The 24,996-nt window shown below is 43.9% G+C and overlaps 1 protein-coding gene across 2 annotated transcripts in view; it reads left to right on the forward strand.

Moving 5' to 3' along the window:
* AUTS2 (activator of transcription and developmental regulator AUTS2) overlaps positions 1–24,996 on the forward strand; it is a 786,103-nt gene that overhangs the window by 440,928 nt on the left and 320,179 nt on the right. The window lies entirely within an intron of this gene.

Consider the following 24,996-nt stretch of genomic DNA (forward strand, 5'->3'; position numbering starts at 1 on the left):
CTGGCCTCAAGTGTTCCTTCTTGAAAATGTTCCAATGCACCCTCGTGCCTCGAGCCAGCCTACACCACTGATGAACTTGGCCCATTGTCACCTGTCATCTTGAAGCTGATTTTTCTTTTCCAGAATATAAGGTTGACACTGAGACAAAACTTCCCATCTGTGTGCTTTACTGGCACGTAATTGCTCCAAAGAAGGGAGGAGGTTCCCTAGATAAAAGTGCTCACTGCTTTCCTTGAAACTGTTTTCTGTAAATATAACTCTTTCATCTTTGAACTTAAATATATTTCAACTCCAATTTAGGTTCTTTTTTCCCTCTTAGTCCTGGACCTCTCTAAGTTATTAAAAAAAAAAAAAATAGACTTTCTTAATAAGCCCCAAAGGTAATCAGAAAGAAGACAGCAAAATGAAACAACTCGTAAAATATTCTTCAGCATCTTTAGGGAATACTTAATGCACACAGGGTCAGGGCTTTGTAATGGTAATTTAAGAGTTGTAGGAAGTGATCCATCATTTTAAAGAGCAACATTGCCATCCTTGACAAAAAGTTTATGTTTCGGAATCAACTTGAGTCCCTGCTCACCTCAGGAAAACAAATGCTGGCACATCTTCTTGTAGGACATAATGAAGGAGATTTTCTATAATGTTATGCAAATGTCATGCTAAATGGTACATAGGCTTTGAGAAGTGACAGGCAATTGCAGCTGTCCAGTTTTCTGGAAAGCACTAATGCTGTTCTGGATTAATTTTTCTTTCTGGAGCAGACGTTGTATGGAAATTACCCTTGACTGAAAGCCATCGTTGGAAAGGTCACAGCAGTAGATACAAAATCCATAGGCAGTCAATTGCCTTCCACAGATTCAGCATTACTGCTCTTGCCTATTTTACCCTTAGGCATCTTTTATTTTTTGCACAGATGGTCTCACTCAGCCCTAACAAAATGTTTTAAGCTGTTGCATAAATTAAAATAAGAGGCCCCGAAGTACAAAAGTGCAACTCTTTGGGAAGAAGTTGGGGGTGGGGAGGGAGTGCAGAATAGGCAAGGAGAGAAAATGATACAGGGCTCTGCTTCCCCTTCTGGCACCTCTTCCCTTGGCTACAGCAGGTCAGTCACAGGTATCTCCATCAGCACAGCTGAACCCTTGGCATGGGAGGAACAAGGGGTAAGGTTGCAGAGGATTGAGTTCAGTTGTCACGTGCAAAACATCATAGATGTACACCAGAGTATTGAGGAAAGATGGTCAATAATTCTTGGCATACTTTTTGTATTGGCAAGGGTGATTTGATCAGGCTCAGCCTTCAATCTTTGGTAAAAAGAAGCCCCTCAGAAGTATTTCACAGATAATTTCAGAAGTCTGATTTTTCTCTCTTGTCATGGTTTAACCCCAGGTGCAACTCAGCCCCACACAGTTGCTCCCTCACTGCCAGAGAGATGGGGAAGGAGAAAAACTGAGAAAACTCATGGGTTAAGATAAAGCATGTTTAATAGGACAGTAAAGGAAGAAAATAATAATGATGCTAATACTACTAATAAAATTAGAATATATAATACAAGTGATGGACAGTGCACTTGTTCACCACTTGCTGACCAGTGCCTGGCCAGTTCCTGAGCAAAAAGTGAAACCCCAAATTATTCTTTTCCTTTTAAAGTCTTAGACCTCACCTGCAGAGTAAAAAAGGAGCATATCCCTGAGCAAAACATTGGGTCTGTGCTTTGTTCCTTACTTGATGTATATTTTAGTTCAGCTTGCCATCGATGGTAAAATACTCCTGTGTTGTTTGCTTGTGGACTGGTTTGCAAGTAAATTGAGGTGACTGGAGTAAAAGTGTTGCCTGGGGCCTCAAGGCTTCCCCTTGGCTGTGGTCCCACAGCCCCAGCTATTTCTGTCTGCCTCTAACACCCAGGCTCAGTTTTGATGCCTTAGGCTTCCACCAAAGTTTAGTTCTACTGTTGTCTTCAAATCTCTCAGAAGTGTGAGCCTCCTGATTTACAGCTAAAACCTTCAGAGGATTTTTGATGCTGTGTAACAGAGGTGGAAATGGGGTTTATATAGTATTACATGTTGTTATCTTACCTAAAGATGAACTACAAGGGTTTGCTGCTCCCTTGGTGGGGTGGAAGCCCCCTTAAAGAGTATAAAACTTCTTAAATTCAGTGCCTTTACCTGACTTTCCCTTTTGCTGCTGTTCTGGGGTGTCGGGTCACTGACTTCAGGGAGGCAGCACTTTTCTGTTCCACTGAGCTGAGGTTGATCTGGCTGCTCAGATTGTGCCTTGTACCCACTGCAGTGTGATCCTCTAATCAGCCATTAGCAGATCCAAGCTTAATCAGGTTTCTGTGACTTTCACAATGCATGGGGATCTTCCCTCAGTGGAAGTTAGCCACAGATTATATTTCAAAGCTGTAGCTATTAGGTCAATGATCCTCTCTTGAGGCATGTGCCAATACCTTGGGAGTTTCATTTGAAAGACCAGTCTGGCAACTCAAACACAGCCTGATACTCAAAGAATTCATGAGAGGGGCAGGGCTGGCACGTAAACAAAGGTGCTGTGAAACTGTTCTCAGCCAAACTGGGGTTTGGCTGTTGAGGTACCCAGAGTGGTGATGCACAAAGTCCTGCCAGTTCCTATTTCCCATAGGATACCAGCAGCACTGTGTGGGGTAGGGAAAAGCTCCAGCTCCCTCCCTCCAACATGGGCTGGCACAGATGGGCAGGGGAGTGGTGGCTGAGGCCATAACACTGCCTGGTCACTGGGATGGAAGGGAATGTTGAAACCCGGCATGTGTCACTATGAGGAGCTTGCCCTGGCATCAGCCACATCCTGTCCCCAACTCTTCACTCATTTCTCACGGTGCCTGTAAACAATGGCAGAATGCTGGTCCTTTTTCCCAGTTAATAGTCAATCAAAAAGAAATTCTTCCAATTATTCAGGTAGGTCCTAGGAGAGGTCTAGTGCTGGCAATTCCTGTTCCCAAATCCAGTTCTCTTGACTTCTATATTGCAAATTCTTGTCCTTACTGGTCAGCAGAATGATTGTTATCACACACCACCCTGTACCATAGTTCTTGCTTCTGTGGAGAAAGCAGAGAGAGCAGCACAGAAGCACTTGGACATTGTGCATTAGTCACTGTCACTGTTAGCTCTGACAGTGAACTGTATAGGTCATTAAATACCATCAGATGGATTCCTGGAGAAATGGAGTACAGCACTGTTGTAACGTGGGCTCCTTCCTTCACCCCCATCCTGCATCATTCCCTGTGTTTGCTCAGCAGCCCTTTGCTCCTCACCAGTTGCTGCTTGGACCTGTGATGGTTTGTTCTTCATTGGTAGAAATTAGATTTTGACAATGGTGTAAGCTTCTGTCTATGTAACCATATTTTAATGTGGAGTGTGTTGCTTATTTCCTTGAATATTGTGGTAGCTGTGTTCTTCTGTGTCTCTTGACTGAGAATATTTCTGTCCTGTACAGCACATGAAGCTCAAGGTGACCAGTGCTATTTTCATGTATCTTCTCCCTCTAGGCTGGAGGTTTCCTGCCTTCCTTTTGGACAGTTAACACAGAGAAGAGATAATGTTCTCCTTCAGCTAATTAAATGATGCATTTCAGAGTAGTCAGTTATGTTTAGTCACTTAATGAATTGTGTTTTGCCAGTTTACAGGGATTGATCAGCAGATAAAGAATCCAAATCCAAAAGAGAAAAAGGAAGCAACCATAGTTGTATTATTAAAGAAGTAATGACAAAGATAAGTGGAGATGTTAGATGTTGTAACAGCTAGGTTACACTCATAATTATGCAATCCTAATTAGAAAGGGCCAGTTTCATTTTTACAAGGTTTAGATGATTGTTCTAGCATTGTATTTCAAATTTTGGCAGGTTTGTATCACACAGAACAAAACCCTCAGATTTTTCATGTATATTGGAGGGGCTTGCTGCAGTTTTTCGAGCTGTGGAGTAATGCATGTGTAGGAAGTTAATGATGTGGTCTCTGGGTGTTGCTTTCCTGTATGGAGTACTGATAATGAGCTTCAAGTAATAGGGTACGAGTCCCAGAAGATGAATTCTGATTACCTTTGTGGTACCGTCCCCTGTATGCCCCTTCTTCCTTGATGTTTCTGTAAAGAACATTTGGATTTTGATGAGGGTATTGCCTATTTGACTTTTAATTAGATTTGCAGTATGTTATGTTAATAAACCGTGACTCTCTGTTTAGTTGGTTTGTTTTGTTTCCATTTTCCTAAAGCGTATATTCATGGAATCATATGGTGGCAGACAGTAGTTGAAATATTTTGCTTCTCTATGTCTAAAGCTTATATTTATGGGTCCAGAGAGGGTGAATTTTGCCCCATACTCAATAATAATCAGTAAACAGTAGTTAAAGTGTAAAGAGACTAGCAAACTGGGGCATACTGTGAAAATGCACAGAGGAATCCTCCAAGGAAATTGCATGATAGGTCTTAAATAATACCTTATAGTCATGGGCTATGCCATTATAGGCACTAAAATTAAATGTACAGCTTCCCTAAACAGCAGGTTGTCTTTCCCACTGCCCCTTTTTAATAAAAACTCTGGGACTTTCTCATGTTGACAGGTCAAGTGTAGTCTTTTTATAATCTCCATGGTTTATCCCATTTGGAGTCCTTGAAATTCGTTTACCTTGTACTCACTCCTTTTCCCCTAAATAATTTACTCATTACTGCATACTTTTAATTGAGATTTAGAGAGCAAAATGAAACCCAACCTTCTGCCAAATCCCACATAACAGGGAGGCATTTGGATGGCTGCTGGTTTGTAGCTCTGACTCGTGGTGCCCTTCTCCCCATTGGGGATGGGTTTGCTCAGCATCTGCTCTGCCAGTTCAATCACCAGGCTGTTCTGGGCTGGGCTGTGATTTCTCTGCTGTTTGGGATGTGGGGTGTGGTTGGGTATGGCAGGGCTGCAATGCCCTGTCAGCACAGGTTATCCCTGCTGGGGCTGCCCCAGAGTGGTGACACTGCAGGGCTGCTGGGCAGAGGTGACACTGTGGTCCTTGAGCCACGAGGGTGAGGAGGGTCAGCACTGGGCAGGGAATGCTGAATTGGGCAGGTGCAAGTGTCATCATGGAAAAGTTTATTCATTATTTTTATCCTCTTATGTGGATGCTGACAGTCTGGTCAGAGAGAAAGTCAGATAGACTTTCCCAGGCATTGTTCTGGGGAGTTTGGAGAAAGCTCAGAGAAAGAATTAAAATAATCCTTAATCTTTGCAGCTGGTGTTGTGAACTTGTTGTTTACTTGTAAGATGTTTACAAGAAGGGTGTTGTTCCTAATCAGCCAATGATGTGAGGGGTGTTGATTGAGGAGCAATCAGGCCCAGCTTTGTCAGAACAGTCTATAAAAGAACATGATGTCTAATAAACTTCACAATTGCCTTCTGAGGAGACCTTGGAGTCTCCATTGCTTCACTCAGCCGTCCCTGATACAAGAGTGACACTTGGGATGTTCTCCTGCTCTAATTGCCACTGTTAGCTCTAAGCAGAGGTGCTGTTGGTGGTCCTGAGGACACAGGTCCACAGGAGAGCTGGTGATGGATGCACAGACTCAGTGCTGTGCCCTGCTCAGTGTCCTGGAGGGCCCAGGCTCTGCTCAGCACAGGCTTGTTGGCTGAAATTGCTGCATTTGGTGGCAATTTTTGTGATGCACAAGCCCACTGTGGATGGGCTGAGTCTCCCTAACTCAGGTCACACAGCTCATAGAGTTATCATATAATTCTGCCTTCCAAACTGTCGACTTGGGGTGAGTTTTAATATTCAATGAAGAATCAAAAGCTCAATTTTCTGTTGTGGATTGTTGAAGACATCCAATCCTTTCATAACAAGATTTGGTTCTCTTAGGCTTCTTGTAAGCCAGAGATTTTTCTAAGACAGAAAATGCTTTCCTCTGAATTTCTGAAACTTATACTATTTTTTCCATCTGGAGTTGTGTTTCTTTCTAGATACAAATAATAAGTTTCCAAAATGAATAAAATACTTATAAAAATCTGCACACGTCTTTGGAGATGGGAAAAAATATTTTTGGGAGTGTTTCATCACCACTAGAAAAAGAATTATACAATTATACAGTTTCACTGTCCTGTCTGTGTAAATGATAGTAAAATAAATAAGGGGAAGCCCTGCTTGGGTGGACCAAGCTCTTGAGTTAAACTATTCAGATTAAATGACTGCGAGGTCTGGGCCTTTATGCGGCACTTCCTGGCATTTTATTAATAAATGCTATTTTGGAGAGATTTGGAGGTAATAAATGCTACTGGAGGGATTTTTGCATGTCTTTGTCTTTAATAAATTCAGAAGCAGGCACAGATATTCAGAGATTTCTGTCCATGGTCATTTAGTTTAGGGCACTGTGGCATAGTCATAACATGCAAAAGCCAGCTTGTTTCCCACACAACCCAGACTGGTGATGTTTATTTGGTGCTGAGGCAGCCATGAGCCTTTCCCTGTTGTTTGATGCAAAGTTTAGGATCTAGTATAGAAGTTGTGCATTTGTCTCCTTGTGTGTCCCTGGCAGCTCCGGGGGGTCCCTGTGTGAGGTGTTGGCAGAGGCAGGTGTTGCTGCCAGCAGGAGAACAGCCACCACTTCACACATGGTGCAGAAAATGGCCTTTGGGGGGTTTGATGGTGATGGAGGAGGTAAATAAAAAGATTCTAATTGGATTTTACAGGTAAAATTTATCGCCAGTGCTTTAAGTTCTTGGGAGATGAGCATTTGGGTCCTGTCCCTGAGCAGGGGAGTCCTGTTTGAGTTGAGCACAGGGTGAGACTGGAGGAGAAACCTCAGCTGGAGGTGCTGACGGTGAGGAGGGATTGGGAAACAGGGGGGATTGGGGTGGGGGTTCAGCAGGGACAGCAAAACACCAGCAGCCCCCGTGGCTGGGAGGGCCTGGGCACTGTGGCCATGGCACTGGGCCCACCTGAGGGCCAGGGCCGGGCAGCGGTTCCGACGGGTTCCTCGTGGGAAGGAGAGGTGATTCCTGTGAGCAGGAGAGTCCTTCCCTGTGGGAAGGTGTTCCCTGTGGGAAGGAGAGGTGTTCCCTGTGGGAAGATGTTCCCTGTGGGAAAGTGAGTTGTTCCCTGTGGGAAGGTGTTCCCTGTGGGAATGTCCGTTGTTCCCTGTGGGAAGGTGTTCCCTGTGGGAAGTGAGGTGTTCCCTGTGGGAAGGTGTTCCCTGTGGGAAGGAGAGGTGTTCCCTGTGGGAAGGTGTTCCCTGTGGGAAGGAGAGGTGTTCCCTGTAGGAAGGTGTTCCCTGTGGGAATGTGAGTTGTTCCCTGTGGGAAGGTGTTCCCTGTGGGAATGTGAGGTGTTCCCTGTGGGAAGGTGTTCCCTGTGGGAAGGGAGGTGTTCCCTGTGGGAAGGTGTTCCCTGTGGGAAGGAGAGGTGTTCCTGCTGCAGGCTGAGGAGAGCTTGGGGAGGGCAGAGGAGACCCTCGGTCTGCAGGGCCAGGGCATGCAATGGCTGGTTAAAACACCTCCTGCCTGCTCCACCTTCCTGCAGAAGGATCCATCCTTCAGTGCCAGGCTGCCAGCACACATGGCTTTGCTTCACTCCACCACTGGGAATGTTTCTTTTCATGAAAAAGGGGCTTCTCACAAACACACATGAAACAAAACTCAAGTCTCTTCAACAAAGGGGTGTTTAACACTGGATTTCTGATGGAACCATGTAGTTGTCAGACTTGATCATTTTCTCAGGCAATTTGTTTTGTTATGCTTGGATGTGTGTCACTCTGAGCTGTGCCTCAGTGTGGATCCACCCCCGTGGACTCTCCCACAGGCCTGGCAGGGCTGAGGGGAGCAGGTTTCACCCTATGCCCGTGCCATCACCCCCACAACCCCACCAAAACTCACGGAAAAGTTTCTTCTCAACTTTGGATCCCACTGCAGCTTGATGGCATCAGAAGAGAGATGTGCAGTTGAGCTGACAATCAGTGATTGGCATCGTGCACAACTCATTATTGTGTCAAGGATTTGGCATGTCCGTGGAGAGGAAACCATGTGCGTTGTGTTGACACTGAGCTTAATTCATATCCCAGCAGCAGCAATGCCAAACCCTTATCTCATCGGTGCTCGTGCCAGAGCGCCTGCCTGCGTGCCAGCTCCTTGTCAGAATAATGACTTATGCCTAATACCAATCATCCTGTGGCAGATGCCGCCTGCTGTAGCCATTTTGTACAGTTGGGAGCCTGAGCAAAATGGCTGGGTTTCCATGCTGGGCTTCCATGCTGGGCTTCCAATGATGCCTCAGGTTTTGCTTTTATATTTTTCACTTTCTGTGCTGCTTTAGTGTGTGGGTCTGGGCTTCATATTAGGGGATGGTGAGCTCTCTGCACAGAGCAGGGAGACAAAACAATTCCTGTTCTAGCTGAGACCAAGGACAAATGATCCAAACCTCAGCCCAAGAGCACAAACACCGTGGGCTGGAGAGAGAAAAACAAGAAGGACGGGACTGCATGGGCTAAAGCTGGAACTGGACAATTAACTGCAAGATGCAAGTGAAGCAGAACTTATAAAAGTGTGAGACCTCATGATCTATCATCCATTTTTGTGACCATTTTGGGTTGTGCTGCCCAAGGTGGTTCTACTGAGACCTCCTAATAAATTCCTGCTTTATTCTTTAGCTCTGTCTAGTCTCTGTTCTAGGTCAGCCTTCACAAGGCATCACCATGCAGAGTGTGGCATGGCTGGAGCTCTCTGGTAGGGCCAGGAAAAGGAAAAGTATTTCAAATACCATCCAAATGATCTGCTGGGTTTTATGGCAACTTTCTTAAAAATATATATATATTCTTGTAGTTTTTCTCTTCTATGTCCTCCCCCAAATATGCAACCTGCCCCCAATACATTCATTATCTTTCTGCTTTTAAGATCTTCAAAACTGCATTTGTGGATGTGGCACTCTGAGCACCATTGCCTTTCCCTCATCTTCCCCGTAATTAATGCAGCTAATTTTTGGAGACAGCCCTGATTCTTCCCCATGCTGACAAAGGGTTCATCTGCAGTGCCTGCAAGGGCACAGGCCTGGGTGCCAACCTACCACACCCCGGGGTTTTGCCAGTTCCACTTGCCAGGAGATTGTCAAGGGAGATGTGCTGTCTCCCTGCTGAAAATAACCCTTTATCTCTCTAGCACTGTAGAAGGCAGGAAGGACCTGCAAGGAAAAGAGAATCCAAAATGTGGTTTTGACTTCTCCCTCTGGGAGAAGTTCAAAGTGCCACCAAAGTGAGAGAGAACATTTGAGCTGATATTGAACTTATAATCAAACTCTTTGTTGTGGGAACTGAATACTGTGGGAAAGGGAAAGGAAAACTTCCATGGGGTCCAGCAATAATGTGTGTCTGTAAGGAACCACAGTGTAGGGTAACTCCTGTTTACCTCTTTGGCTTGAGTGGGTAATTTGCTGGAATAAAAAGAGCAAGAAAAGGCTGAATGCTCAGTAGTTCACATTTGTTTTGAAATCAAGAGGCCCCCAAACCAGCTTGGTGTTCTGTGTTACAGAGATATAAGAGTTTATGCCCAGGTGCTTTCATACATACATTTAAAAAATAATCACATCACACTCCCCATAGCCTGGTCATCATTTGTTCTCAAACCACGTTCAAGTGACAGGGCTTGAAGATAGGTTAGTCATAATCATCTTGTTGTTTAAGCTGCATTACTATTTTGTGTCCAGCCTATTGATTTTTCAGGATTCTTCTGCATGAGGCTTTTTCCTTAGTGTGTTATATAGAACAAAAACCCCTTAGTGGATTCAGAAAATATTGTGCTTACAAAACCTCCATAATTTTCTGTTTTTAATAGAAAAATAAATGCACCTGGGCTTGCAGTTAGATGCCAAGATTTTCCATAATTTAATTTGAAACAGTTCAAGAGCTTTAGTTTGGATATCAGCAGGAATAAGGGTCAAATTCAGATACAGTTTAATTGGGTACAAATCACTTGGCTTCCAAGAATTACTTTAGGTCACATAAAATCCACTTTAATTGGACATTTTAAACATAAAAACATTTGCATTTCTTTAATAAATCAGATTATTATAACACAATTCTAAACAGACACTTCCTGGGACAGACATCCTGGTTTCCTGAACCTGGAAGGGAATCACTGCACTGTGAGGGGGCAGCCAGGCAGAAGGGCTAGAAGAGATAAAGGATGATTACAGATCCCATTTCTGTTGAAAACATTTTAAAAATCATAGATGAAAACAAGACTTTGATGTGAGTTGGATCTTCTTTTACGAAAAATTTCCCTTGAGATGAGCTGGCTCATCACCATCAGGGCCAGCATGGGTTCTTGGTGTGCCACCCCATCACTGCAGTTACAGCCACACTTCCTGGGAAATGTTTTCCATGGGAAGACCAGGCAGATGTGATACATCCCTAAAGTTACTTTTGGCTCCTAGGGGCTGTGGTATCCAGTTAGCCCTTGAGTCTGTGAATATTTATACAGCATAAATGGGGAAATCGGTGGGTTCCCCTGGTGGAAATGTGATATTGGTATTTTTTTAAATAAACTTAAATAAGGTCAGAATTTTTTATCCTCTAGAGAAAATTTCACGTCTGATTAAATAGTTTACATAAACTTAATCTTTTTCTGCTAGATGCATTATAGTCTCAGATATTATTCATGTAGCTATTCCTCTGTGAACCATAAAATGTTCATTTCTTCAAAATGAATATGAAGCTCAAAGCATTAGTGGTCTTAAGAGCATAAAAAGTTTATTGCTTTGTGCTTAACATTTTTCAAGTAACTTTTGAAAGCTGAACAAATTTTGCATTTAGATTAATGGAAGATGTTTTCCATTTGAAGGAACTAGCAAGGGAGCTGCAATAACAAAAATCCCCCAAGGTTAAAAATGTAGTGCTTTTGATTTTTACCAGAACTGTGTTAGCAGAACAATCATTTCTCAGCATGGAAAGGTAACATAATTGGTCTATACAGTGGCAATATAGAAAACGAGTATGCTTCAGAGAAAGCTAATATGGCTCTACTTAATAATTTCCTTCAAGAGCCTGAATTTGAATGTATATTTCACCCAGCTTGAGGCAAACAATTTGTACCCAGAAGTTCTAGTGGAAGTTACCAGGGGGTCATGCAATTTATTTTAGTTCTTGAAGTTTTCAGAACTGAAGACCTAAGTGCACATTCACTTGCATGTTTCACCCGTAATTTGATCCAATTGGGCACCATTTTCTTTCTCTCCTCTTATGTTAGTTTAGTGCAGAAAAACCCCAACTCTCTCATGAAATATTGTGAAAGAAAAGTTTTCTTGGAAGAAAAACTACTTCTCAAATTTACACAACCAGTCTCTTTAAGAATTGCTCCAGCCCTTTCATTCCCTGGCACCTGAAACCTGCTGTGTTGGTTTCTTAAAAACTGATGTTACTGTATGAATCCACTTTTCTTTGGAGCCTGTGATTGTGGAGAATAGCAGAAAGGGCTTTTTTTCAGAATAGACAGAAGCATGTATTTGCCCTTAAACTCAGGACAGTGCTTCCCTCCAGCCTGGTTTCTGTGTCCCCATTCCATGGGCAGACAGTGCCCGCTCCCCCCTGTGTGCTCTGGGCAGAGCCACTTCACTGGGGTAAACCCCCCTGTCTGTAAATCTCGGGGATTCGCTGGGACAGGAGCTGAGAGGGCCTTTCCTGTAAAAGTGTCAGTGAATAAAAGGAAGGGGTTGTGCTTTTCAGCCTGATATTTAAGAAAAGCTCTTGAGCCTCTTTGTCCTCTGGGCTGCAGAGGGCTCTGAGAGACCTGCAGGGCCAGGGGGTTCCACTGAATTTATCAGAATCTTTTATCTCAGATGTTCTGGAGAGATGCATTAGGAGGAACAGATTTTAAAAACAAGAATTGTTCTGCTGGGTCTCTCCCTGTGCTGGTTGGTGTGAGCAACTGGGATTAGAAGGCAACTGCATGTTTCTTGTAGGGGAGAGGACAGCACAGTTCTGGAAGTTTCTTTCTCAGAACATGACAGTGTCTTGCCTTACACTATAGGGGTGTATATTTACAACAGTTATTTTTTCTAGTCATGTGGTTTTTTAGTCAGTTCTTAGTCATGGCTCTTCCTTTTAAAGCTGTTTTGTTCTACTTGTTTTCTTGGGTGAGTTTGTCTCTATGTCTTCTTTAAATATTAACTTACCTTTTCATTTGTGTATTTTTGTTTTAGTTGGATGATGCTTTGATTTGTAAAAAAGACTTTCTTGCCTTTTCTACCATGTCCAAGTTCTTAAGGCAGAAGATCTTTTGTGAGTGTTTCAATAGACCTCTTACATTCTACCTCAGCCAAGGTAACAAATGCTCTAAAGTTAGTGTTAATTTTATGGAAGTCTTCACCTGCTGCATTTCTAAAAATCCTTCCTGTGCTTTTAAAGCCAACAGAAGTTCGACCGTTGACTTTCAATAAAGTCACTCTGCTTTTCTTACTTGGATGCTGAATGTACCTGAACAAATCTTACAGGCACAAGGTAGAATATAAAATAAATCCATCCCTCTGGTAATTACCACCAAGAATTAATATGTCTTACTTCTGAAGCCAGCAGCAATCCTGCTGGAAGCCTGCCTCTGGGAAATGCTGGTTTACCCTTCCCTGGCAGTCTAAGGTTCTGTGATCCACCCTTCCCAGAGCTGTGTGGCCATTTGTTACCACGCTGCTCTCAGAGCTGGGGCTGGGTCAGTTTGCTGCGGTGGGTAAGGGGATCCTACTCCCTTTAAGAGGACATGATGGGGAAAACATGGCTTGAATTTCGTTAGCAGTGTGACAATGAGGGAGATAAGTAGATGTGACAGTTATGAATGACGCACTGTCATGCACTTCTGCGTTCTGACTCAGATAAATTGACACTGCTGTCAAACACAAGCTATGGAGAGGAGAGACCTCTGATGAACCTTCTAATATGGTAAATGGGAGTCTTAATTCTTCATTAACTGGAAAAAGGAGATTTGGCCATGTAATTTTCTCCTTGCTGCCTGTTTTAAAGATTCCAATAACCCAGCATTTACAGTTGACTAGGCAGGGATTGCTTTTTCCTGTGCTAGCGCCATGTAGGCTGTGAAATCTAAGGAAGTGCCGCTTAAACACAGACTTATTGCCTTGGTTATCTTTAATGACTTTGAAATGTATTGGCCTCATTATGGAACAGTGCAGTTATCAATTCCTCTAATTAGGTGATGTGGTCCCATAAGAAATTTAACATTAAAGTGCAAAAATGAGTTAGTAGCATCAATTGCTGACAACCTGGATGTTGGCACGGAATTTAAAGCAACAGTGATCTTTTTCTGTGTAGTTATTCTGCATCAGTCTCATTCCTTCAAATATCAACAGTAATTGTTTTCAATTCATTAATTTTGGCCTGTGTGAAGAGCTGTTTATTTACCTGAGCATTTCTTTGCCCTCTGAAGCTCTATCCTATGGCACGTAGTTGGTGCAGACACCAGTGAACCACGGACCAGCTGATGCAGGGTGAACTCTCTTCACTGACAGGTCAGGCTGGGCAGTAAAACTGCCGGTCCACGTTTGCATTTTCAGTGGCCCTTTCAATCTGAAGATCTTGCAGCAGTTTGTAAGCACTGAAGTGCCTTGCCCACAGTCCTGCCTCCCAGCAGAGCTGCAAACAAAGCACGATCCCCGCAGTTCAGTCACCTTCCCAGATTGGTAATGCTGCTGCCTCCCACCAGGGTCTCCTGGAGGTTGCATTTCTCTTTTCCACCATATGGAAAGGATTATTGGTGGCCAATTTAGAACAGACAGTCTCCTGTCTTGCTGGGAGGAAAAGAAGGTCTGAGAAACCTTATTCTAATGTTGTCTGGTTTGTGCAAGTGTTTTGGTATGGCTGTATACAAAAGCAAGTGCACTGTATTTTATCTCTTGTTATCCTACTCTTTAAATCACACAGCACAAACCCATAGATTATTTGTGCATGAAGATAATCTCCATTTTCTGTGAGTTTGTAAAGCTTGGTGGGGATAATATCTGGCAGGGCAGTGTGTGATGTCACATGGGGAAGGTATCTGTGAACACAGTGTGAGACCATACTGCCAAAAATTGAAATTTTTAAAATAAACGGCTCCAAAGACATCCAACAACCTCAAATTGCAAACTACAAATGGTCACAAACCCAGCATGGAGTTGGGTTTCTGTCTGGTTAGGCAAGCTGTGGGCCAGGGATGGAAACCTTACCCTGTGCTTCCCACACAGACATGGATCTTAAGTGAGACTGGCCTCACTTAACTGCACTGGAGGCTGCCCCTCTGTGCCTCCCCTCCCAAAGGACAACACCAGTGGATTGCTTTGGATGCTTCTGGAGCACAGGGCATTTGTTAAATACTCAAGGCTGAGAAGAGGGTGAATGGATGGATTCCCTTTGCCTGCTCAGGCAGCTAGGCTGGGAATTCTTAGTTCCACTGCAGCTCCTCTCTGTTTGACTGTGACTGCTTTGTAAGCTTGTGGTTCACAGGGAGAGTTTTGGCACAGTGAACACAATCCTGCCACCCTTTCACCCCTTCCATCATTTGTACCTGGTCTGGAGGGTTGGTGATGCTGACCTGTCCCAGCCTCTGAGCACACCCAGTCTGAGCCATCCCAGCATTTCCATCCCTGGGCAGGTCATGCAGGGGCTCCTGCTCTGTTCAGCCAGGTCACTGGATGTCTGACTGCCAGAGCCTGCAGAAGCTGGATATCATGATGGATATCATGCTTTGTTCATGTGCAGGTGATGCCCTTCCCTGCAGCATGTCCTAGCAGCGTGTGAGCACAGCCACTGCCATCCCTGGGTATCAGGGCTGGTTTGTTCTCTCCAGTTCAGAAAGAAATGTAAGGGCACTCTACTTTCTGCTTTAAATAAGTAATCATGCCCACATGCAGTCCCACCCAGTGTTTGTTGCTGCAGAATTTACAGAATTATGTAAGAATCACAGATCACACGTAGTTAGGTGTGGAAGTTAGGGTTGGTTTTCTCCTTTTTCTTGGACTGCTTGGGCAAGGAAAGAGGTCTGGGGTAATTCTGCTTCCTGAGGGAGTCAGTTCTGCTGTCTTGCATTAGCTTTCAAGGTATTTTTGCTTCCCTTGTAGACAGTCCCTATTCTAGCAATGGATATCATCAGAGAAGCACAGTCATTATCTACACTTGACTAAGAAATAAAAAAAATGTATCCTTCCAGTTTTCTCCCCTGTGTTGCTTATTCTCAGATGGAGGTGATGAGTCTCCTGCTCTGGAAAAGATATTTTCAATGATGACATTTCATACCTAACCATACCTTTGGACAGTCAATGACAGAAAAAAAGGGCCAGTGGCAGGAGAAGGGCCACCTGTTAATTCTGTATGTTGTGCAGGAGTCAGAAAGTTGGCAGAAAAAATTGGACCGCAGTTAGCCTTTGTTTAGGCATTTTCTGCATGGTCCCAGGTGAGAGCCAGCATGTGCTGCATGTTCCTAAACCACACCTCCTATCCTCAGCTCATGTGAAATACTTCTGTATTGTTCTTTCAGATGTTTCATGAAAATCAATGAAAATGATTTGTCTAAGAAAAAAAAACAGGCCCAGGTTAAGGCCAAGGCAGACAATAACTGCATCCCAGTCCTGCAGGTCCTGGAAGAATGTCTCCCACAAAAAAGACACTGTCACTTTAACATGGGCTGCTGTTTCCTTGAATGGAGTTACCCAATCTTTCATCAAAGAAACATATCTCCCATATCCCTGTCTTTAAAAACAGCAATTATGTGTAAATGCCTTCTGATTTATTTGAGCCAGGGCCACCGGCCAGTGTGAGTCACCACAATTTATTGCTAACCGTCACTTTTACATGATAGGTTTGTAACAAATATCTGCCGCATATTGTTAAATTAATCTTCCATTTAAAATTAATGGAGTTAGACTCCCCAGGTTCAATGTAATTTCGTGTTCACGGGCAGGGAGGGATGTGAGCTGCATACGGAATGAGGCGAGGCCAAACGCCCTAATCTTTCATCACCTTGAACCCAGTGACTAGGACGCCTTCTCAGCACCAGCTAATGAGATTGAGCTTGCTTCTCTCCTGAGGATGCCAGCTCAAAGAAGCTTTTCTGCTCAGATACAGCAGGCTCCGTCTTATTTTAATAATTCCTCAGATATGACATGCCTGATGTTATGTATGAAAGACTCAGGCTTGAAAAAGAGATGAAATGAATTTTATATCATTACTTCAAAACCGAAACTAGCTAAAGGAAGTATGTCACAGTTAAAAATGCAGTAAGCATTTTAACTATGAAATATTTTGAAAGTAAACAGGAGTCATTCTTTCATTTACTATTATAATGCAGCCTCACCTTAGACTCATCTTCTGTAATTCCAGTCTCATTCATAAATTAATAACAATAATGTAGATGAAAGCAGGAGACTGTCCAATGAACATGTGGATGGGACCATCAGAGAGATTTAATTCCTAATGGAATATGCCATGCTATAGTGCTGAGCTCCCTCATTTCTCTTTGTGGGCATTTGTAGAAAATGAGCCTGTCTTTTTTATATCGGCCTACTGCAAATCCATCACATATTGTTTAAAAATAATTGACTGGAATTGTATCAGTGTACCTTTCTGTCTGTCCTTTATTGCAGCTTTAAAGAAGTAGTAATTTCACTTATATTTTAGTATTTACCAGTGCAGGAGACGAAGAGCCTCAGTGGTATCTGCTCAAGGGCCTGTGCTGCTGTGTGCAGTGCTCAGTGCCTGTGTCACCCCTGCTGACTCCCAGTGTCCCTGGCATTGCTGAACCAGTGCAGGGAGCTGCTGCTCCATCCACACTGGATGTGTCCTGGCCATGGATGAGTCCCAGGTGAGGATGGAGCTGGCCTGGCCTCCTGCCCTGGGCAGTTCCTGCTTCCAGAGCCAGGTGCCCAGAGGGTCACCTCCTCTGCTCCACCTCTCACATGGGCTCTGCACATTGGAGAGCAGCTGCTGGCAGCTCCTGGGAAGCAAGAATAGAAATGTGGCATTTTTCAGTCTAGAGGAACAACATAGGAGATAAAGGAGAAAGGTCTTTCCACAAGCTGCTGTCAAATGGAGAAGAGCAGGCTTTGTTATGGGGCATGTGGTGGGTAGGAAGAGGGATGGCAGAATGCACAGGTTTCCAAATCTTCCCTTATTTTCATGTGTATGTCTTGGGGGAAGGAAGTTTGAGCCCATCTGGGCAGCTGAAGAGAATCAGTGAAGATTTCTTTCCATTGTACTGCTTTGATTTAAAATCTCTGTCAGTCTTCCCATATATCCCACCTGGGGCAGTTTTCCATTGCTGAGCAGATCTCACCCAGGTTCACTCATGTCTTTTATCCCTTTGCATCACTCACAGCTATTCTGATTTCTGTGGAATTATAATTCTGGTTAAACCAGTGAACCATGTAACCAGTATCAGGCACTTTTATGTTTGTGGGATTTTTGTTGCTGAGAAACTCATCACTATTTTAGTCATTTAGCAGAACTACTGATTTTGACTTTTTAGGTTTTTCCTTGCTTATTTAAAATCAGTTGAAAGGATATGACCTTGTTCCTCTATAGTATCTCACCTGAGTAAAGCCTTAAAATTGGTCAACTCTTCTTTTTTTAATTATTCCTTTATTTTTGGAGTGAAGTATTTGCATGCACACCCTCGCCTATGGGTCCTGTTTGTTCTCTTGGAAACCCAGTGCTCCAAGCTGTGACTCACCAGCTCCCACATCCACAGGTGCCCCATTTCCTCCTTCTCTGCCTGACTGCTGCCAGCTGCCCCCAGGTGCAGTCCTGGGGCAGAGCAGGGTATGCCCAGACATCCTGGATGTGTGATGTTTGTGACCCCACACTCTCCAAGGCACCAAGGGAACTGCTGAGGGTACAAAATGTGGCTGTGGCTGCCAGCAGCTGGGACCATTCCGTGGTGTTTGGCCCCAGGGGAATTATGCAGGGTGTCCCAGTCACACTGGACAGGAACAGTGGGAGAAGCTGCAGTCCCTGCAGTGCCAGCAGTGCCCACCTGTGCAGGACCAGCTGCCTGTGCCCAGCAGGAGCTCTCCTGCATTGCCTTTGTAGCAGGTTGCTCTGTGTGTAAAAAATATGGTGCCAGCAAGGACTGGCTCTGCTGCCTTGCAGGAGAGAGAAAGATAAATCAAGTTCCTTTTCTGCTTTATTTACTTGCTATTCATTTTTATTCCAGGCTTTTCAGCAGACAGCAATGAAACTTCTAGATATTCATAAACAAAAATCTGGTCTTCTGTCCACTGATATAGATCAGGAAGGCCAGAGTGTATTCTGAGAAAGAAGAGAGTTGTAAAAAATGTTGAAATAGATTTATTGGAGACTTCAATATCTGTTGAAGTCAGCAAAGCTGGAATAAGCTTTAAGTAAACACTATCAATTTCGGTGATAAGATTTAGAAGGCAGTTTCTTCTTTTTTTTTTTTTTTTTGCACTAGATGAAACAATATCACAAAGCTTGTCTTCATGGAAATGTGATCAAGATGTAAGCACTGCTACTGCTAACTCCTTTACTTTAGGTTTAGTTACAGTCAGTTACTTCTTTGAATAGCAGAAGATGTATCTCTCAGCACTGGAATTTTTCATTATGTGGGCTTTGCATCTTAATGTTTTCCCTGTCTCCTTATATTCTGGATAGATGCCATTTTGCAAGGTGAAAAGGTTACCAGTTCCAGGTCTTGCATCAGTGCTGTGCTGGACTACGGGATACCCTTGGAAGCTTTCACCTTATTTTTTTATTAAGGAAAAAACCCTCTATTCAGGTGAAATGACTCTCTTAGTTTCAGCATCCAGAAGTATAAAAAAGTTCCCCTCTATGCAGTGCATTTGATTGGGAATAAAAATGACTGATGACAGCCCATACTGGACCCTTTTGTTCAATTCAGCTATGATTATGGAGCCTATTAGCTGGAGTTACAACCTATTTAAGAGCAGTGCTTACTAGTAATGGGGGCCAAATGATTTTGGAAAGTTCAGATTTACTGGGCTCCCTGCAGAAATGAATTCAGCACTGAACATATTGATGCAGAGCCTGAACGAGGCTGTTCCAGTGGGACTCAGAATTGTGTGCTTAGCAAGAAATGAGCGGGTAGTAGAATTAAAGATCAGATAGATGTGAGGCTCAAGGGCAGTCTAAACTCTGAAGTTCATCACAGCAACTTAATCAGACTAAAATGAGTGCTGCACTGACAGGAATCAAGCCTCTGTGTGACAGGAAATTTAGCTTGTTACAATGGTGCTGTGGGTTTTTTTCTGTTTCCCTGGTTTTTAAGGTCTTGAAGTGTTTTTAAATAGTTGTGAGATGTTGGTGTTTGGTGGCTACTGAGGCAGCTTGGCTTTTGTTAATGGAGATGTTGACTCTCTAGTTGATATTTACCTTTGCTATAATGGATCTGCAGGTTTAGTACTAAGCAAAGACCATCTCATTGCACCTGTTCAAAGGAAAGGAAAACTGCAGGGTTCTCACCGTGGTTTTTGGCACAATCTGGAAATCTTCTCTGTGGAGAGGAAAATTTGGGTTATTGATCCCCCAGCCCTGCACCTGAACAAGCCCCCCATGAACCAGCCCTTGTGTGCTGCAGTTGGTGGGGGGCAGTGGAGACTGGTCCCAGGAACTCTGGTAAGAGACATTTTGGTGCTGATCACATCTCAGCCACCCACTGCACCTAAAGCCTCCACCAAGGTTCTTTCAGACACTTTCTCAGCTCCTGAGGAAGCCTTAAGCCACAAGTCCACTTTTCCCACCCACATCCAGCCATGCCCACATCTTTAAAGCTGTCCAGTCCTGTAATTCCCATTCTTATGGACACACAACTCCCCTCTTCTGGAAATTTCTTAACCAGAGTCATCTCCCCTTCCTGTATGTCCCCCACATGACCCCTCTGAGTTAGCACCCAGTTCACCCAGCCTGGTTCCTGTGTCCTGCTCATCAGACACCTTCCTCCTGCTGTGTCCCTGTGTACCAAGATGGGACACAGTCCAGGGACAGTGCACTCTGCTGGCACATCTTCCATAATCCTCTTTTCTGACTTTTCTTCTGTCTTGGGACAGGAAATTGATGAATTCTAACCCAAAATTTCTTCCTGCATACCAACTGAAGCCTAACTCGAAGTTGTATTTTTATTGCCCATGGGAATGTGCTGGTTTGTTGTCCTTGGACGGAGCTGGGAATATTCAGCACTTGTCAGATTGCTGCTTCCCTTCCTCTGAACAACAGCAGCAGGGTCTGGGTCCAGCCTGGACACAGGCAGGGTGGGTCTGTGTGATTTTGCACCTTCTGAGATGGAGTACTTTGGTTGTGAAAAACTCTGGGAGAATTTGCTGTTGTTCAGGTAGTAAACAAATGGGGAGCATAGGGTTGGGTTTAATCATTAATAATTCCAATTTTAACCTCAAAAATGCAATTTCATGGTGGTGCACTGGCCTGCTGCAGGAATGGCTCCGTGCAGGAGGAAGTGGGAATGTGCTGTCCCAGAAGGAGCCATGGCTGCCCAAGGTCAGGCACTCAGGAAGGGCTGGGAATGCTCCTGGGGCTCAGGAGAGCAGAGCTGGGGCAGTTTCTGGGTCACTGTTTGGACCAACTGTTCACAAAATTGTTACACGAGGTGTTGCTTAAAGGAGTCCTATTTTCAATCACACGAGCATGTCCCAGATTTCTCCAAACCATCTGTTCCAGTGAGGAACTTCCAGGTTGTGGGTTTTTGGGTGAGAGGGGAAAAGGCAGAAGGAAAATTGGAAGCAGGAGTTGGAAGTTGAGTGTCAGCTGGGCTCTGCTAGGAGGCTCTTTATAGCTAGAATGAAGGATCAGGAGAGAAATGCTTTCAGCTTGACACACAGATGATAAAGCAAGCCTTAAACAAAAGCTGAGGCTGCACAGCAGGTAAAGAAATCCTGCTTAGATTAAAAATAAATATTTTATGTTGCATGTATGCAAAGCTTTTTTTTGATTTTTAATAGCTTAAAGCCCTACACAATTGGCAGCAAGTAGAAGAAACTAAGAGAGAGTTTGCATTGTTTTATTGAGGTAGGAAACCCTCAGAAAGATAAGTTGAGGGGGGGTTTTTAATGATAAAAAGAAAATGAAAGGACAGGCTGTGCATTAGAATTTTGAAGCATAAAAACATTTGGAAATCATCCTGTCTCTGTATGTTTATAGCAAAGAGCAAATCCAAGCCTTGCAAAGAGATGATTTTGGAGGCAGGCAGAAGGTGTGCAGTGCAGGGGGGCTCAGCTGTCACAGGCAGGAGCTGTGCTCCCTGCTCACAGGGGTGACCAGGAGGTTTGGGATGTCCCTGCCAGCCACTTGGAGCATTTTAATGACTGAAGCAGGGTAAACATTTGTGAGGATAAACATTGTCTTCCTGCTGAGCAACAATGTCTCCTGTATGAGAACAGGATTGTTTTGGCATATGTCTGCTCTAAATATCCCTGCAGATACTTTACAGGAATTGCTGCCTCTTTAAACATTTATGCTATTAAAAATCAGGACGATTGTTGACACAAACCTGTGATAGCAGCTGCATTGTAGACAGAGTATGAATTTTTTATGTTATTGATGAGAAGTTTATATCATTTATGTACTGTAGTAAGGGAGGCATGTGAGTGCTGAATGCAGAAAATGATGGGATTGAAGCCACGTCGGTATCAGGGCACACAATTTATTAATGTGGCCTCTCAAAAGGAACATGAATGCACAAATGGCAAGTAAAAGAAAGCTAAGTGATTTATAATATTTTGAAAACTCCTGTTGGGATGAAAAGAAGCTTTTTGGCTCTGCTGCCTGGGTTATCTGGTTTGGGTACCAGTTTCAGCACTGAGGGAAATAGTGATGTTGTCAGACCTTGAGGGCTGGCAGCCAGTGGGTTGAAGCTTGGGGGCTTGGGGGGTTTGTGACTGGGGAGGCTGGAATGTCATAAAGGGCTGGCTGCAAAAGGAGATTTGAAGAACACTGTTTCTCTCTCTGTTTTCTTGCCTTGAACTACCAGGACTGAGGAGGTAGAACTAAAGCTGAGATTGTCTCCTGCTCTGCAGAGAAGACTTTTACCCTCTTCCTGATCCCTTTCTGTTTTCTCTGTTGTCTCTGGTGGTTTCTCTGTAACCTGCTCCCCCTCTGAGAACAGCTGGGGAATTCTCTCTGCTCCCAAAGGGAGCTGCTGGTGCAGCACCAGGGTGTCAGACACTGCTTCCTGCAGTATAGGGACATGGTTTGGTGGGGCTTGGCAGTGTTGGGTCTGTTGTTGGGGCTTGATGATCCTAAAGCTCACATCCAACCTGAATTATTCTGTGATTCTCTGATTTAGTTGCTTAAGTGTCAAAATTTCCTTTACTGGAAGGCAGAAGGGGCTTTGTAGTTTGTGAGGTTTGCTTTTGGGGGAAGCTCCACAGTAGCTCCTTCAGCGAATGTCTCCTACAAGGTCTCTGTTCTAAAGCTCTGCCCTCCAGCACAGCCTCTGGAGGTAGAGGAAGCACTTCAGCTTTCCTCCTTCAGGCACAACTGTCCTTGTTTTTGCAGAATCCCACTTGGTAGTTAGACAAGTGCTTCATGTTTCTCAGCACCAGACGGGCTAAATTAAATTTTCATATGTTGTCCATACTCATTTCTCCTAGAAGTGTCACTGAGCAAATTTCCAGGATGTTCTTCTATTGATGGAGGCACAGCCATTGCTCAGATTGTGGCACTGCTGGCTGTTCCCACCCTCACTGAAGATTTCAGTGAAGGCTCTGGTATTGTGTACATGAACAGCCCCACCAAATGAGCACCATTCCTCATACATTCTGGGAGAGCAGGTGTCAGCCATCCATCCAGGTCTTCCTGGAGTGAGGGAACATTCCCTTATGGACAGAGGAGTCACCTGGAACCACATTTTGTAGGAGAGCTGTGGCTGCACCCTCCTGGGGGCGAGGCAGTGCAGGCTGGGCTGTCGGATCCTCTGCTGGAATCACGGCCCCAGTCAAGGCCTCACATCACCAGTTCACATCATTTAACCCCCAAACAGCTGTCCAGGGGTAACAATTCCCCACCTCCTCAGCCCCTGGCTGTATTTTAACCCATGCCTAGGAGGTGGAAGCGATGTATCCTATTCCAGTCTACTCAAACTTCCATCCTCAATGGGACGTGTCTCTAATGTAGCACTGGGTTAATATTGCAGATGAAAACCTACCTTAAAAGACCATTATTGGGGTTGCAAAGTCAAGCCTGTGAAAGTTAAGAAATTGAGAATTAAGGTTGCCTCTTCAACCTTAATTTGCCCCCTTCTGTGTACACACTATGGAACAGCCTTTAATTACATGATCACATTCTCCTCTGCCTGAGGCAGACACCTGGCACAGAAAATTCCAGCCCAAATGCTCTGAAGTTGGGCAAAGCTATAATCAATTGAAGAAGAGGATCTTGTAAGATGTGTGTAGCAACTTTAACAAAAGGCTGCAGTTTGTGTTGATTTCCATTTATTTTGCTGCATTCAAAATTTGTTTAACTAGAAATATTCTGCAGGTAAAATCCATCTGTGTGGAAGACCCAGGAGGGCTGTGTGTACCTCAAATTGCTTTACACAATAAGGATCTTTTTAACAAAAATCATCCATTGTTTGGACATAGTGCCAAAAAAGATGAAACTGAAATGGGAATCCTACTGGTTTAGGTGTTATATATCTATAAGTATAAAGAAAGTATAAATATAAAAACCTCAAAGATGAAAAAGAATCTCTGCAGGTGACAACCAAGTCACTCAGTCAAGTAAGTTGAATATTAAAAGCAGAAACTTAAATTTATTTTCCTGCTCTTTTCAAGCCTAGCAGAGGGTTTTTTCAACTCCAGCTCTGTCTTCACCTCCGAGCTGCTGGCAAATTGTGTCTTGCAGATGAACAATGCATGACATTTATAGTTCATATAACATATGTTCCAAAGCATGGAAATTACAGGCACAGGTGGGTGGTCCTTGCCCTTAAAAAGGAGAAGAGATGCTTATTCCCCAAGACCAATGGCTGGTTTGTAATTGAGTGGAATGCTGGCACAGTGTTCACCAGAATCAGTTGGGAGTTGGGGCAGGAAGAGGCTCCTTGTACCCAGAGCATTTCTATTGATCACATCAGTGCAGGTGCTGCTCTCCCATTGAAGTGAGGAATTGGAAGAAGTTTGGCAAGGAGGGGCTGACTCTGGCCAAGGTTTCAGACTGCAGACAGCTGGAAATAAATGATGTGCTTCCCTGTGTGCCTCCTTCAGCCCCAGGGCTGGCCAGTAGCTGAGCTGGAGTGGTGGAGTTGTTCTCTGTTACCTGAACGCTGGGTGTTGAGGGGGATTTCAGCACACACAACATTCCATCCCTGGGGAAGTGGAAATCCAGGATTCCCAGCAATTCTGATAATTCTCAGCATCCCATTATAAGCTCAGGGCCCAGGAAAGAGTCTGCAAACCTGTTTATTTGGGCAGCCAAATGAACTGGTGAAACTTTGTAATATCAGATGTTAGTGTGGAGGAAACCTTTTTTAACAGCTGACATTACCCTGAGGTTCTTTGGCACCTCACAGCCCAGACCATCTCAAGCACCTCCTTCAAATCTCTAACACCAGTAAGCTACAAAGGACTTAACCCAAGGTCATATTGACAATTCAGATAAAATCAGAAATAATCATGTGGTTCTTGTCTTCTAGACCTCTCTAATCTTCACTGCTTTGGCAGTGCTGTCTCCAGTCAGCATATTGTTGGATTTTACAGTTCTTGGTGATCATCATTCCATTTCTTTTTTAGCAATAATACTTTTCTTCCTGTTCTGTTTCTATGATCACTTGTTAAAGCTGATTTTCTTGTAAACTACTTGTGTTCTGACTTCAGCATAAAATGCCATAGCTAAGATTAGTTCTAACCTTCAAACTTCAGACCTTCAGACATCAGAGAGGAGCCAACCATATGTAAGTCTTGTCTGTGTGTTTTTAAAAGTGGTGAAGGAAAGGAAAAACAAGCACTGTCCTTCCAAGAGAACTGGCAAGCTGCCACCTTA

Source organism: Serinus canaria, chromosome 19 (assembly GCF_022539315.1).
Source record: "Serinus canaria isolate serCan28SL12 chromosome 19, serCan2020, whole genome shotgun sequence".
In the NCBI taxonomy this organism is placed as follows: domain Eukaryota; kingdom Metazoa; phylum Chordata; class Aves; order Passeriformes; family Fringillidae; genus Serinus; species Serinus canaria.